The sequence below is a fragment of the Acomys russatus genome, chromosome 11 (genome assembly GCF_903995435.1).
Source record: "Acomys russatus chromosome 11, mAcoRus1.1, whole genome shotgun sequence".
NCBI classification, from domain to species: domain Eukaryota; kingdom Metazoa; phylum Chordata; class Mammalia; order Rodentia; family Muridae; genus Acomys; species Acomys russatus.
Window position 1 is genome coordinate 48,543,983 of NC_067147.1, and position 11,831 is coordinate 48,555,813.

General features: G+C 42.0%; 1 pseudogene; it reads right to left on the reverse strand.

Annotated features, from left to right (window-relative positions):
• Positions 1-1,767: 1,767 nt before the first annotated feature.
• LOC127195193 (40S ribosomal protein S4, X isoform-like) lies at positions 1,768-2,556 on the reverse strand (annotated as a pseudogene).
• Between the last annotated feature and the right edge of the window lie 9,275 nt (positions 2,557-11,831).

Sequence of the window (11,831 nt, forward strand, 5' to 3'; positions counted from 1 at the left end):
GGTCTGTTTTACAGGGATTTTTATTGTAAGTAGCAACAGCTGAGTGACACATTACACTCTTGTAATGACATAAACACCAAGAGAATTTGGCTTTCAATAAGCATTGGTAGAAGATATATTCCACCTGACAGAGTACGCTTGAGTAAAGTTTGAGGTTATGACTTCAACACAACCTCAGAGAACCACTTTCTCGTCTACTCTGGTGTTGAGAGATGTGTTCTGGCAGCTGAGAAGGTGACGTTAGAGTTTGCTTTGCTGTTTTGAAATGCTTCTTATGTACAAGGTTAATTATCAGTGCACCACATTTGTAGCATGAAATTGGGACTTAGGGTGACATCATTGTGGGTGGTAAGGACAAGGGAGGAGGAATTCTGTCATGCATGGGGTGCTATGACAAGTATACTTTGGTGTGGTCTTAATAAAGCCAGTCCGAGGGCTGGAGAGTTGACTTGCTAAAGTGCTTTCTGTGCAAGCAAGGGACCTGGGTTTTGATCAGCAGTACCTGTATAAAATTCCAGGCCCAGCTGGCAGTGTTTGCCAGTACTGAGAAGGCAGATGCTGCTAGCCAGAATACCCACATGGGTGAGCATCAGGGTCACACAGAGATCATGTTTAAACAAATAAGTTGGAGAAAACAGTTAACATTGACCTCTGACCTGTGACTGCATATAGGCCCATGTGTACACATGGAAACGATATATTTCACACGCACACGTGCGCGCACGCGCGCGCACACACACACACACACACACACACACATCCCTAAACAAGTCCAGTACTCCAAAATGTTCTCAGCACCATGTAGCCTCAATACATTTGCACCCGCAAGGGTGAAGAGCTGTCTGGAGAAAGTCGATAAAGTCAGGTTTAAGGTAACTGAGGAAGGTTCTGTGGGATTTAATCAAACGTCAAAAGAGTCCTTGGGGGAGAAGAATGGAAAATCATTGCTACTGTGGCCCTTCCGGGCCTACGTGGCAAACTGGTTTATGGTGTAGGAATTACCTAACTTGAAGAGAGGAGAGGCTGTGATTTTTCTTTTCCCGACCCTGTATTTACAACCATCTTTGCAGATGTCGCATCTGGAGATAGTTTTGCAGCCTTTTTCTTCAGTTCCATTCTTTGGAACAGTCACCGAGGAGGACTGCTGTCAGCAGAGGGCGATTCATCTTTTGAGCGGAGCTTGAACTTTGGTGCTTTTGCTGCAAGGAGACATTGATTGCAGCCTGAGGTGCTCACCCCTTCTCCTCCAAGGTCTGGTAGCCATTGCTTTCGACTGTTAACAAGACCAAGTTCCACTCTTTTTCTTGTGCATGATGCTCAGTGGCACACAGCTCTGCACAGTGGAATTTTCTATGTCATCTTCCGTTGTGAAAACCCCACTATGTCTTCTTTAATCATTAACTACTGCCACGCAAGTGTAGGAGTTTAAGTTTCTTGGTGGCCTGGTGAGTCTTCTTAAAGCTTTCTTTTCGAAGTTGCAGAGAGTGACTTCCACCTATATTTCTTTAGCCAAAGCAACTCTTGGGATCTGATTTATCTCAAACAAGGAAAGGAAATTATATCCCTACTATATTTTCCAAAAAGGAGAGCTAGAAACTGTCCCAGTATTAGCTTCCCAGTACTGGGAAGTGCATCCCCCCATGTTGAAGATTAAAACAATTTTTTTTTTTTTTTAGTTTTGTCATGCTGTTTAATCTAGCAAGTCACCATGAAAGGCTTTTTATCAAGAGTACAAATACTTTCCTGGCGTATCTTCTAGAGACCACTTCACCCACTGCTCTGTTTGGCTGCTAGCTGCTTGTCTCTTCAGTAATGGTGAGGTGGATTCCTTTTCCTTGGGGAAGAGAAATCCATGGTCTGTTTCCCTTGCCAATAACAAAAATGTTGGAAAGCCAAGTGGGAAATCTATTGCCATTGGCATTTTTTTCCCATGAGCCATATCAAAACAGCCAAGATGTCTCTCTCTTTGTTGATGATCACACCAATTCTTCCCAAGTTGGGGGTCTCCCAACACCATCCACAGGGTCCCGGTGTCAAACTTAATGAAGTCGGTTATTTTGCCAGTCTCCAAATCCATCTGAATGGTGTCATTCACCTTGATGAGGGCATCAGTGAGCAAGTAGTGCAAGCACCATGGGTCACCAGCTGTGGGGTTCCCTTTGTGCCCACAAAGACCTTCCTCACTTTGCACAACTTGTACTTGGCCTCCTCAGGTGTAATACAATGAACAGCAAAGCTCCCCTTGGTGTCATAGATCAGCCTGAAGTTCTCTTCAGTCTTGTCAATGGTGATGACATCCATAAACCCAGCAGGGTAGGTGATATCGGTCCTGACTTTGCCATCAATCTTAATGAAGCACTGCGTGCAAATCTGTTTTACTTCAGCTACAGTCAGGGCGTACTTAACTCTGTTCCTTAGGGAAATGGTCAGAGGCAGACAATCCCTCAGCTGAGGACCAGTGGATGGACGAAGATCAAACACGCCAGTTAATTTATCCAGCATCCAATGTTTTGGAGCCGCTACATGCTTCAGATGTTTCTTGGGACCATGAGCCATGGTTGCACCAGGAAAGGAAAGAACATGTTTGAAGAATTTAAGGAATTACATTTCCAAGGCATACATAGATCTGCAGACTTTTCAAGTAGACTGTTGACATCCTCTAATCTTATGGGATTATTTTTAAAGCTGATCTGAGATGACAAATACAATGATGCTAATCTTCTCTATTCAAGATTAATTAGTAAAATGTGCAGATTCTCTGGTCTGTCCATTGTGAGCATAAAGGGCCCAATGGAGACAGCCTTGGCTCATTTGTTTCATTTCTACAATATTTTAGATTGATAAAGTTCAGACATGCAGACAGCTTGAAATGACAATATTGAAAGAACATTCATTGATCAGCTGGGTTCCACCAATGAACCCTTTCTATACTTGTTTTATTCTTTATCTACCATCTATCCATCTGTCCACCTGCCCATCATTCTGTCTGAGTTTTTGGTGAATTTCAATGTAAGTTCTAGATATCGATACATGTCCTTCTACACCCACATGAGCATGTTTGCATAAGTGGATTTCCATGCCGATTTCTGGTCATTTCCACGGGAGCATAGAAAGTCATCAACGTATCATGCAGTGGGTCTTAAAAATGCTTTATCTACCTGCATCCCTTGTTCAAGATGCAAAGAGTAGTTAGCACCTTCTGGCCCCTTTCTCCTTCATCTTTTGGCTCCACTTTCTCCTCCTCAAAATTATCAGTCATCTGAATTTTTTTTCTCCATAAACTTCGTTTTGCCTCTTTGGGAATTTCGTATAAATGGGATGACTTAGCACCAAGCTTATGCTTTTGTGTGAGGCTTAGCATGCTTTGAGACTCACCTATTGTGCTCAGAACAGTTAGTTTCTCCTCCTTATGCACAGCATCCCACTGCACACCAGGCTCTTTCATTATCAGCATACTGCTGGGTCCTTGGCAGAGTTTAGCTCTTTGAAAATCATATCTAATTCATTCTTCTTTAAAAAGCTAAGGCTTCTTTTTCTTTTCCCTTAAGAAACTATCTGAGATTTGGAACCATGTATGGTACATGCCTGTAATCCTGGCAGTTTGTGGGTAGAGGAAGCAAGGTCTTGCTTTGGCTAGACAGCAAGGAAACAAAAAGCAATGGCAGGGGGAGAGACAGAGAGATAGAGACAGAGACAGATGTAGAGATAGAGACAGACAGACAGACACTAAACCAAGTAAACATCTAACATTAGGATTTCTGGATTATGGGTAGGCCTTTATACTAACCAGGAGTTTTCAGAGGAGCGGAACCAATGGGGTATATGAGTGAGTGCTGTACACGTGTGAGCATGTGTACATATGTAATTGTAAGAAGGGGGCTTATTAGATTGGCTTATAGGAACAGAGACTGGATACTCCCACAATAGTTATTTACAAGCAGGATAGCTGGAGAGAGAAGCGGCTACTCTGATAAAAAAAGATGGCACCAGTAATGCAGTCCCCAGCCGAGGCTGAAGGCCCGGGAGTTCCCTGCACTGACACTGATGCAGGGTTGCATTCAGAGGCCGAAGATCCTGAAGCCTGACGATTACTGGCTACGGCAGCAGCTGAGACTGCACCCGATTAGGCAGAGTATAGTGCAGGCATGGGCTTGTTTGTCTGTGTTCTGCCTGTGTGCATCTAGGCTCCTAGCCCACTGGACAGTGCCCACCTGCCTTTGGAGCAGCTCTTCCCAACTCCATCATCTCACCTACCACAAGGCCGTCATTTATAGAACACCCTCACGGGCACACCCATGGTCAAATTAACCACCCAGAATAGTCATCATGCATCATGCTTATGCTTCTTTCTGTGTGTGTGCGTACATGTATCTGTGCATGTACAGGTGTGTGTGTACATCATACTGAGAGTGTACATCATACTGAGATCTCGCTATCTGTATGGACACTCTGTTTCTCCACCTTCTCCCCTACATCAAATGATGCCAATAATTTGGTTTCTACTGTTCTGGTGGGCAGGATGCTGTGGTTCCACTTCCCATGGATCTGACATGGATGCTCACACACTTCTTTCTCTATCTATTGGCTGCCATCACATCTTCTTTTGAGAAACATTTACTTTGATATTTTGCTTGGACAGTTTTTTTAAATTTCTTAATTATTAAGTTGTATCTCTTTATATTTCCTGAACACATTTGTCAGGAAGGATGTCAGCATTTCAAATTCTCTTGGTATTTTTGGAAGAACAAAAGCTTTTACATTTTAGTTGTGATTTTTATTTTAAAGAGAAGATACCCATTCTCATGGCACAGATATATCCTGTATTTTCTACTTAAGTTTTTTTTTTTAATTTAACTTTGTCTATAGCCTATCTTATATGATTTTATATGTGCAGCATGAGCCAGGGCTTGATGGCTGTACATTTTTTTCCTTGCCAAGTTGTTGTATTTGTCTGTTGATTAAAACTCCCTTCCTCCAGAACTGCACGGATGGCTCTTTAGATTTGTGAATGTCACACGGCAGCACGAGTGTGAATCTTCACTCTGTCCCCTTGATGCCTTTGTCAGTCTTTAGTCTAGTACCTCGCTGTGCTGAGTCATATAGCTTTGCAGATATTCTCAAAGTTAGGTGACCTAAGTACTTCAACATTATTTGACATTAAAAAAATTACTTTTGATAAGTAGGTTATTTAATTAAATTAAAATTAATTAATTTTTAAATTTTAATAAAATTAAAATTCTTTGCTACTGCAGGTGGAGTATAAAACATCTTTGTTGGTTTTGGCATAAGGGATTGTTAGAAGGGACGGTGCGACGGCTCAGCAGGGTCTGGCTTGTGCATTCTCTTGCTCATCCAGTTCCTTGGAGTTCATTGGAGCTGCTTCAAATCTGTCTCATTTGTTCGCTCTTCAGGGATCAACAGTGACGTGGGCAGAGTGTATGCCTAGAATTCCGGGATTCTCTCTGACTCTTATCCTTTCTCTGCCTTCCCTCCTCACTGTGCAGTCTGTGGCACCTTGAAATCCTAAGCCCAGCTCTTTAGGGTCATGAGGAGACTAGTTTCCTATATTACAGCTACTGGGTATGACTATGGCTCAGGCAGGGCTCCTCGCAGGCAGAAAGCACTGAGTGAGAATTCAGTCAGTGCTGTCTCAGCTTTCAGTTGTCACCTCTGCAGATGGTGCCCACTTTTGTTTGCTCTGTAACATACTCCTAGAATTTAGAACAGGCTCTAGAATTAGTTGTCGTCGTCCGTGGGGCGTTCAGACCTTTAGGATTTTACTAGTTGAAGCCAGTTAATCAGGTTCAGATGTCTGAGTTGTAGTAATATATGAATGAATTCCTTAACTCTCAACTTTAGTATCAAGAAACGGATTTATTGTGACTTATTACACATGTTTCTATCCACATAGATGATGCACACCTGTCACTCCAGCATTTGAAAACGAACGATCAGATAGACAGACAGCAGACAGACAGACAGATGCATCCTCCAAAACCTCAAAACCCCCAAATCAGAAATTCTATAGCCATGTATTGCCTTTTGAATTTACTAATTTTTAATAGCTACTTATGTATCCTATAATACAGAGTCCTGTGCTTCCTTAACTGCAGAATCCAGAGAAACCCTCAGCTTCAGGCACTTACAGGAACATTATCGCTGGTTCTTAATCTCCTTCCCTAAGTTTTCTGTGTCTACATTTGGTCCACGGCTTGTCTTCCACATCAACTGGTCTGCGTTATTTGCATATGTAATTTCAAGGATCTTGGTGCGATTTAGAAATCCTTATTGTTTTATTTTCTCCTTGCTATAAATTGGTGGTCTCATATATGTGGCAGATTTAAAGAACAATGTTTATGGAGTATTTCCTTTTCTGTTAATGGTATTATATTTTACATTTCTGAGATTTGTACAGTGCAAGGCACCCGGTGTCCTTTCTCCATGTGACTTTCCTCCTCCGCATCTCCTCATTTCCCATCTTTGTTCTCTCTGACACCACTGTATTTTTGACATCCTGGGAGAAGAAATGAGAATTTATTTCAAGCATGACCTCACAATGACTCTCGTCATGTTCATTCCATCATGGCCTTAGCTACTTTACACACTGCAGAGACAAAAAACACCGTTCTCGGTGGCAAGTGTTTTAGGGAGTTTATTGTATATTTATTTTCTAAGTATTATGGATAGAGTGCATTTGTTCCTAAAGTAATTCATTTTTTCATATTTCAAAAAAAAATCTTTAATCTAGCTAAATAGCTCACGAAAGACTTTGAACTTTAGAAGTACACTATCAATCTGACGGATCGCTTCCTGGAAGAGAGATTTTTATGAAATAAATCTTGAGTGAGACTTGGAAGGAATTTCTGTTGCTTTATACAGTGATTCTTGTTTCACTGTGTGTCCTGCCATTCTGTATGGCACATGCAGCCCTACAAGATTACCTGATACAGCCGGGTGCAGCTACATGTCCGGTGTCGATGGAGAGCTTGAAGCACAGGGAGACTCAGTAAAGACTTCAGGAGACGTTTCCTGGGATCTGAGAATAAGCTTCTACTCGCCTCAAACAGGTTACCCACAACAGACTCCACCCAAGGCTACCTTGGCCAGTGTGTTCAGAGCTGTTTCTTATTAGCTATGTAGTGACTCAACAGAGATGCAAACCTAAAGCCTACTCTAGTGTGGCCTCCCCAAAGCCCTATGAAGGGCTTTCAGGCACCTGCTTTGTTGAGACTCCTCCTTGTCCGTTTGCTTTCCAGGCCCCTTTCTGCCTGTTAGGTGGGATTGGCTTGAGACCCAACCAGTGGATCCTGAGCGGAGAAGAGGAGTGGGAACTGCTGAGTGTGGTGAGCCTGGTGAGAAAAGACTCTCAGGAGACAGGCTTCACTGAGACAGCTCCTTTAATTGGGGCAACAAAGGCTACTTAAACCCTTGGAGGCTGTGTAGGGACATTATTGGCCAGAGTCAGGGTGCTGGGGATGCCTCATTTGCATGAGGAAGAAATCCAAGTGCCTTTGGACATGACCTTATAAAAGGAGAAAAAGTTTAACCTGGCTACCAGGTTACTTGACCTCCTTTGGGGTATGGGGGCAAAGGTCGGGGCACAGGGGTACATGCAGGATGGCATGCAGTCCCAGGGCAGGGGTAGGGATCAATCCTACTCCTGCTGATCGCAAGATGAGATTTCCAGGGTTTGGACACACTCATACAGCCTTGGAGAAGAGCCAAGGGATTCTGGAAGTTTTATGAGTTCTTCAGTCTTGTACCTTCTGTGGCTTCTTGAGTTCCACTAACCTCCCATCTCTCCCGAAGAGGGAAGGTTTTAATTTAGATGAAAGATCTATACAGTTTCAAGTCTGCTTGTTTTACCTTCACTTTCCTCCTCTAGAATGGTGGGGTTTCTCTTGTTGTTCTATCAAAATAATTAAGCATTATAATTTTGTGACTGGTCCCCATCGTACTCGAATACATTGAAGAGTTTGATACTAAGATAAAATCCAGCAATTGGTAGAAGAGGTTAGTTGTAGCTCTCTGCACTGAATTACTGTTCATGGATGCACTTGGTGAGATCCCACCAGGACCTTTGCTGGTGGTTTTCATTGTGTTTGAATACCACAGGTGGTTTGGGTGCAGTGTTAGCAATCCTTCCAAAGACGTCCTGTATTTTAAAAATTATAATTCTATTTTTGTTTTATTTGTGTGTGTGTGTGCATGTGCGTGTGTGTGTGTGTGTGCATGCACCACTTAGATATAGGTTCCTGAAGAGATTAGAAGAGGGCGCCAGTTCTCATGCAGCCGGATTTACAAGTAGTTGTGAGCTTTGTAACATTTAAGTGCTGGGAACCGAACTCTGGTCCTCCTGAAGATCAGCAAAGGTTCTTTACCACTGAGCCATCTCCCCAGTGTCATTCCTTATGCTCTTTAAGTGTTGTCTACTCACAGTGTCACACAGGGAGGACACAGAAGAGGCTCAGATAGCTTTTGAATAAATTTTCTCCCCCAAACTCATACCATCCCTCAAGTTCTTATTTTCCTAGTCTCTATGTGAACACCCATCCTTGTAGAGTGAAGGTTCTTGTGCCCCCCAACTCCCCCCAATTCTAGACCACTGGGACAGTGAGAGATTGCTGCAGGTTGGACAATTGCTTTTAATACACAGGTGTTTCCAGCTATTGGAGAGGGCCTAGCTAAACCTGTTGATTTATGCCTGCATGCTTTTGTAGAATTATGGAGGGGGTCCTCTGAGATATCAGCATAAACTTTTCTTGTACATCTTGATCATGCAGATCAAGCTCATAGACCATACCTGCTCTTGCTTGTTTGCCATGATGCTGTGTTATCAGGATCCTGAGGTTGGGTAAGCAATGGCAATGCTTTTGATTTGACTCCATTTGTTCTACTCATTCTGATGCCAAGGGACCAGCTTTAACAACAAAACAAACCCCACAGGTTTGACTTCTTAATCTTTCCAGGGTTATTCTATTCCCTCAGTGTAAATGTTCCAAGAAATGATTGTTTTTTGAACAGCAGAAGTACTAGGTATGGAAAGGTTTCAGACACTATGCTAAGTCCTAGCACTAGCAACTAGACATTGTATTAGCTGCTAGTGCTAGGTGATACACATTGTGATAAGTGCAAACATGGGGTTTGACATTGTGCTAAATGCTTACATTGCTTACTTGATATTGTGCTAAATGCTAACTCTAGGTGCTAGACACTTCCCAAATCTCTCAAGCTAGGTGCCAGACATTGTGCTAAGTGCTCAAACTAGGTACTAGACATTGTATAGGTGCTAACTATGCAATCACTAGGTCATAGACACTGTGCTAAGTGCTAGCACTAGGTATCAGGCATTATACTGTGTGCTAAAACTAGGCCTTCAGGGCACACAGAGACCATTACTTTGGAAGTCATTCAAGGCTGGACTCTGTGTAGTTACTTCCAGAAGGCAGAGGCACTTCCCGTGAGCTGGTGGCAGTCTGAATCTGCTTTCTGCTTGTTGGAGCTGCGCTCCTGGGATGCATCAGGGATGACTATGTGGGCCAGCATGGAAGCTGTTATCTGCACAAGCCAGTGGCAGCCTTATTTGTTTCATTTGGGGGGAAATTGACAGAGCGAGAGACAGGTTAGTTCTAGAACGTGGCACCAGCTCCGAAAATGCAATGACTTTCTATCACCCACACCTTTTCATAACAGTGGATGGAAATGGGCTGTCAATGCTGATGTATGGTACATTATCACCGTGCCATACAGTGGCTGTGTGATCCACAGTGATGTAATTTACTTCTTCATAGTTGCACAAGGAATCACTTGACTTCTGGGCTGCCACTAATTAAAATGGGGCCACAGTGGAAATTATTTTGCAGGCAATTTGTCTGTTATGTGTCAAACTGGTGATACAGGCTCCGAGAATAAGTCTTTTAACATTGCTCCTCTAGAACAGTTTCCTCATGTAATGTTCTTAATGGTGTGATTTTTAGCAGTGTACCTTCAAGCTAGGAGTTATTTTGATGGCATGGAAACTTTTTAAAAAGCTTTGACAGTGCTTCATCAAATGTTTCTAAAATTTGTATTTTTTCTTAAATGGAAGCTTATAGGTCACGCTGCAGCAAGCTGTCTGAAATACTTGGCGTCATCTTTGGAATCTGCATCACATGACACTGCTTGTATCCCTGAAGTTGCAGTCAGGAATCTGAGACCACAGGGAAAGTCTGATTTAACACATTGTTGAAACAGTAGTCTTAACACTACATTTAGCCAGGCAAGTCTATAGCATTGGTTAGTCTGTGGCTCATGACCCCTTTGGCAGTCATATATCAGATCATACATTTAATTATGATTCATAAAAGTAGCAAAATTACATTTATGGAGTATAAAAAAATAATTTTATAGTTGTGGGGTCACGATAACAGGAGGAACTGTCTTAAAGAGCTGCAGCATTAGGAAGGTTGAGACCAGCCAGTCTATAGCGTTGTTTGCTTTCATGTAATTTTTATATGATTAGAAAATAAATATAAATGACAAGCATGTGTTTTACTAAGAAAACATGAATAATGTCTTCTGATGATAAGGTGTGCACGTAGGTTTATAAGTTGAGCGGTTCTGAACAGCTACATACTTAGGCTCCCTGTATCTCCTCCCCCTCCACATCAACAATTCTTAACTCTACTAGCTAATTCTTTGGCACATGACTCATATTTCTGAAATATTCTCTGCCATCTTCTCTTTCATTTGATTAATTTTAGATGTGTTTCCTCTTCTTCCCCTCTACCCACGTCATGTAGGCTGAGCAAATGCCCTTGCCAGTACTGATTATCTTTGCTCTACAAAGATGGCTTGAGGTGTGAGCAAATGCCCTTGCCAGTACTGATTATCTTTGCTCTACAAAGATGGCTTGAGGTGTGTTTCTTGTATTGCAGCAGAATGATGCATCCTGTTTTTGCATCCATTCTGTTAGCCTGTAATTTTTTTTTTTAATCAGGGAGTTGAGACCATTAATGTTGAGAGATACTAACTACCAGTGTTTGTTAATTTTTGTTATTTTGATGTTGGTGGTGGTAGAGTGTATGTGATATCTCTCTCTCTCTCTCTCTCTCTCTCTCTCTCTCTCTCTCTCTCTGTGCTTCCCTTCTTTTGGTTTTGCTGATGTGGGCTTATTTATTTCCTCAATTTTCCTGGGCGTAGTTAGCCTCTTTGGGTTGGAATTTTCCTTTTAGTATCTTCTGTAGATCTAGACTTTTGGATAGGTACTGTTTAAATTTATTTTTGTTGTGGACTATCCTGTTTTCTCCCTCTATAGTGATTAAAAGTTTTTCTGGGTATAGTAGTTGGTGGTCTCTTACTGTAAGATGTCTGCCCGGGCCCTTCTGGCTTTTACAGTTTCTGGTGAGAAGTCAGGTGTAATTTGGATAGGTTTGCCTTTATATGTGACTTCGCCTTTTCTCCTTGCAGCTTTTAATTTCTTTCTTTGTTCTATACACTTAGTGTTTTTATTATTATGTGGGAGGAGTATTTTTCTTTTCTGGTCCAATCTATTTTGTGCTCTATAAGCTTCTTGTATGTTTATAAGCATCTCTTTCTTTAGGTTAGGGAAGTTTTTTCTATGATTTTGTTGAAAATACTTTCTGGGCTTTGGAGCTAGGAGTCATCTCCTTTTCCTGTTATTCTTAGGTTTGGTCTTTTGATAGTGTCCCAATTTCTTGGGTGTTTTGTGTCAGGAACATTTTAGATTTAACATTCTCTTTGTCTGGTAATAACTTCTTCAATGGTATCTTCTACACTTGAGACTCTCTTCCATCTCTTGTATTCTGTTGGTGAGGATTGCATCTCTTGTT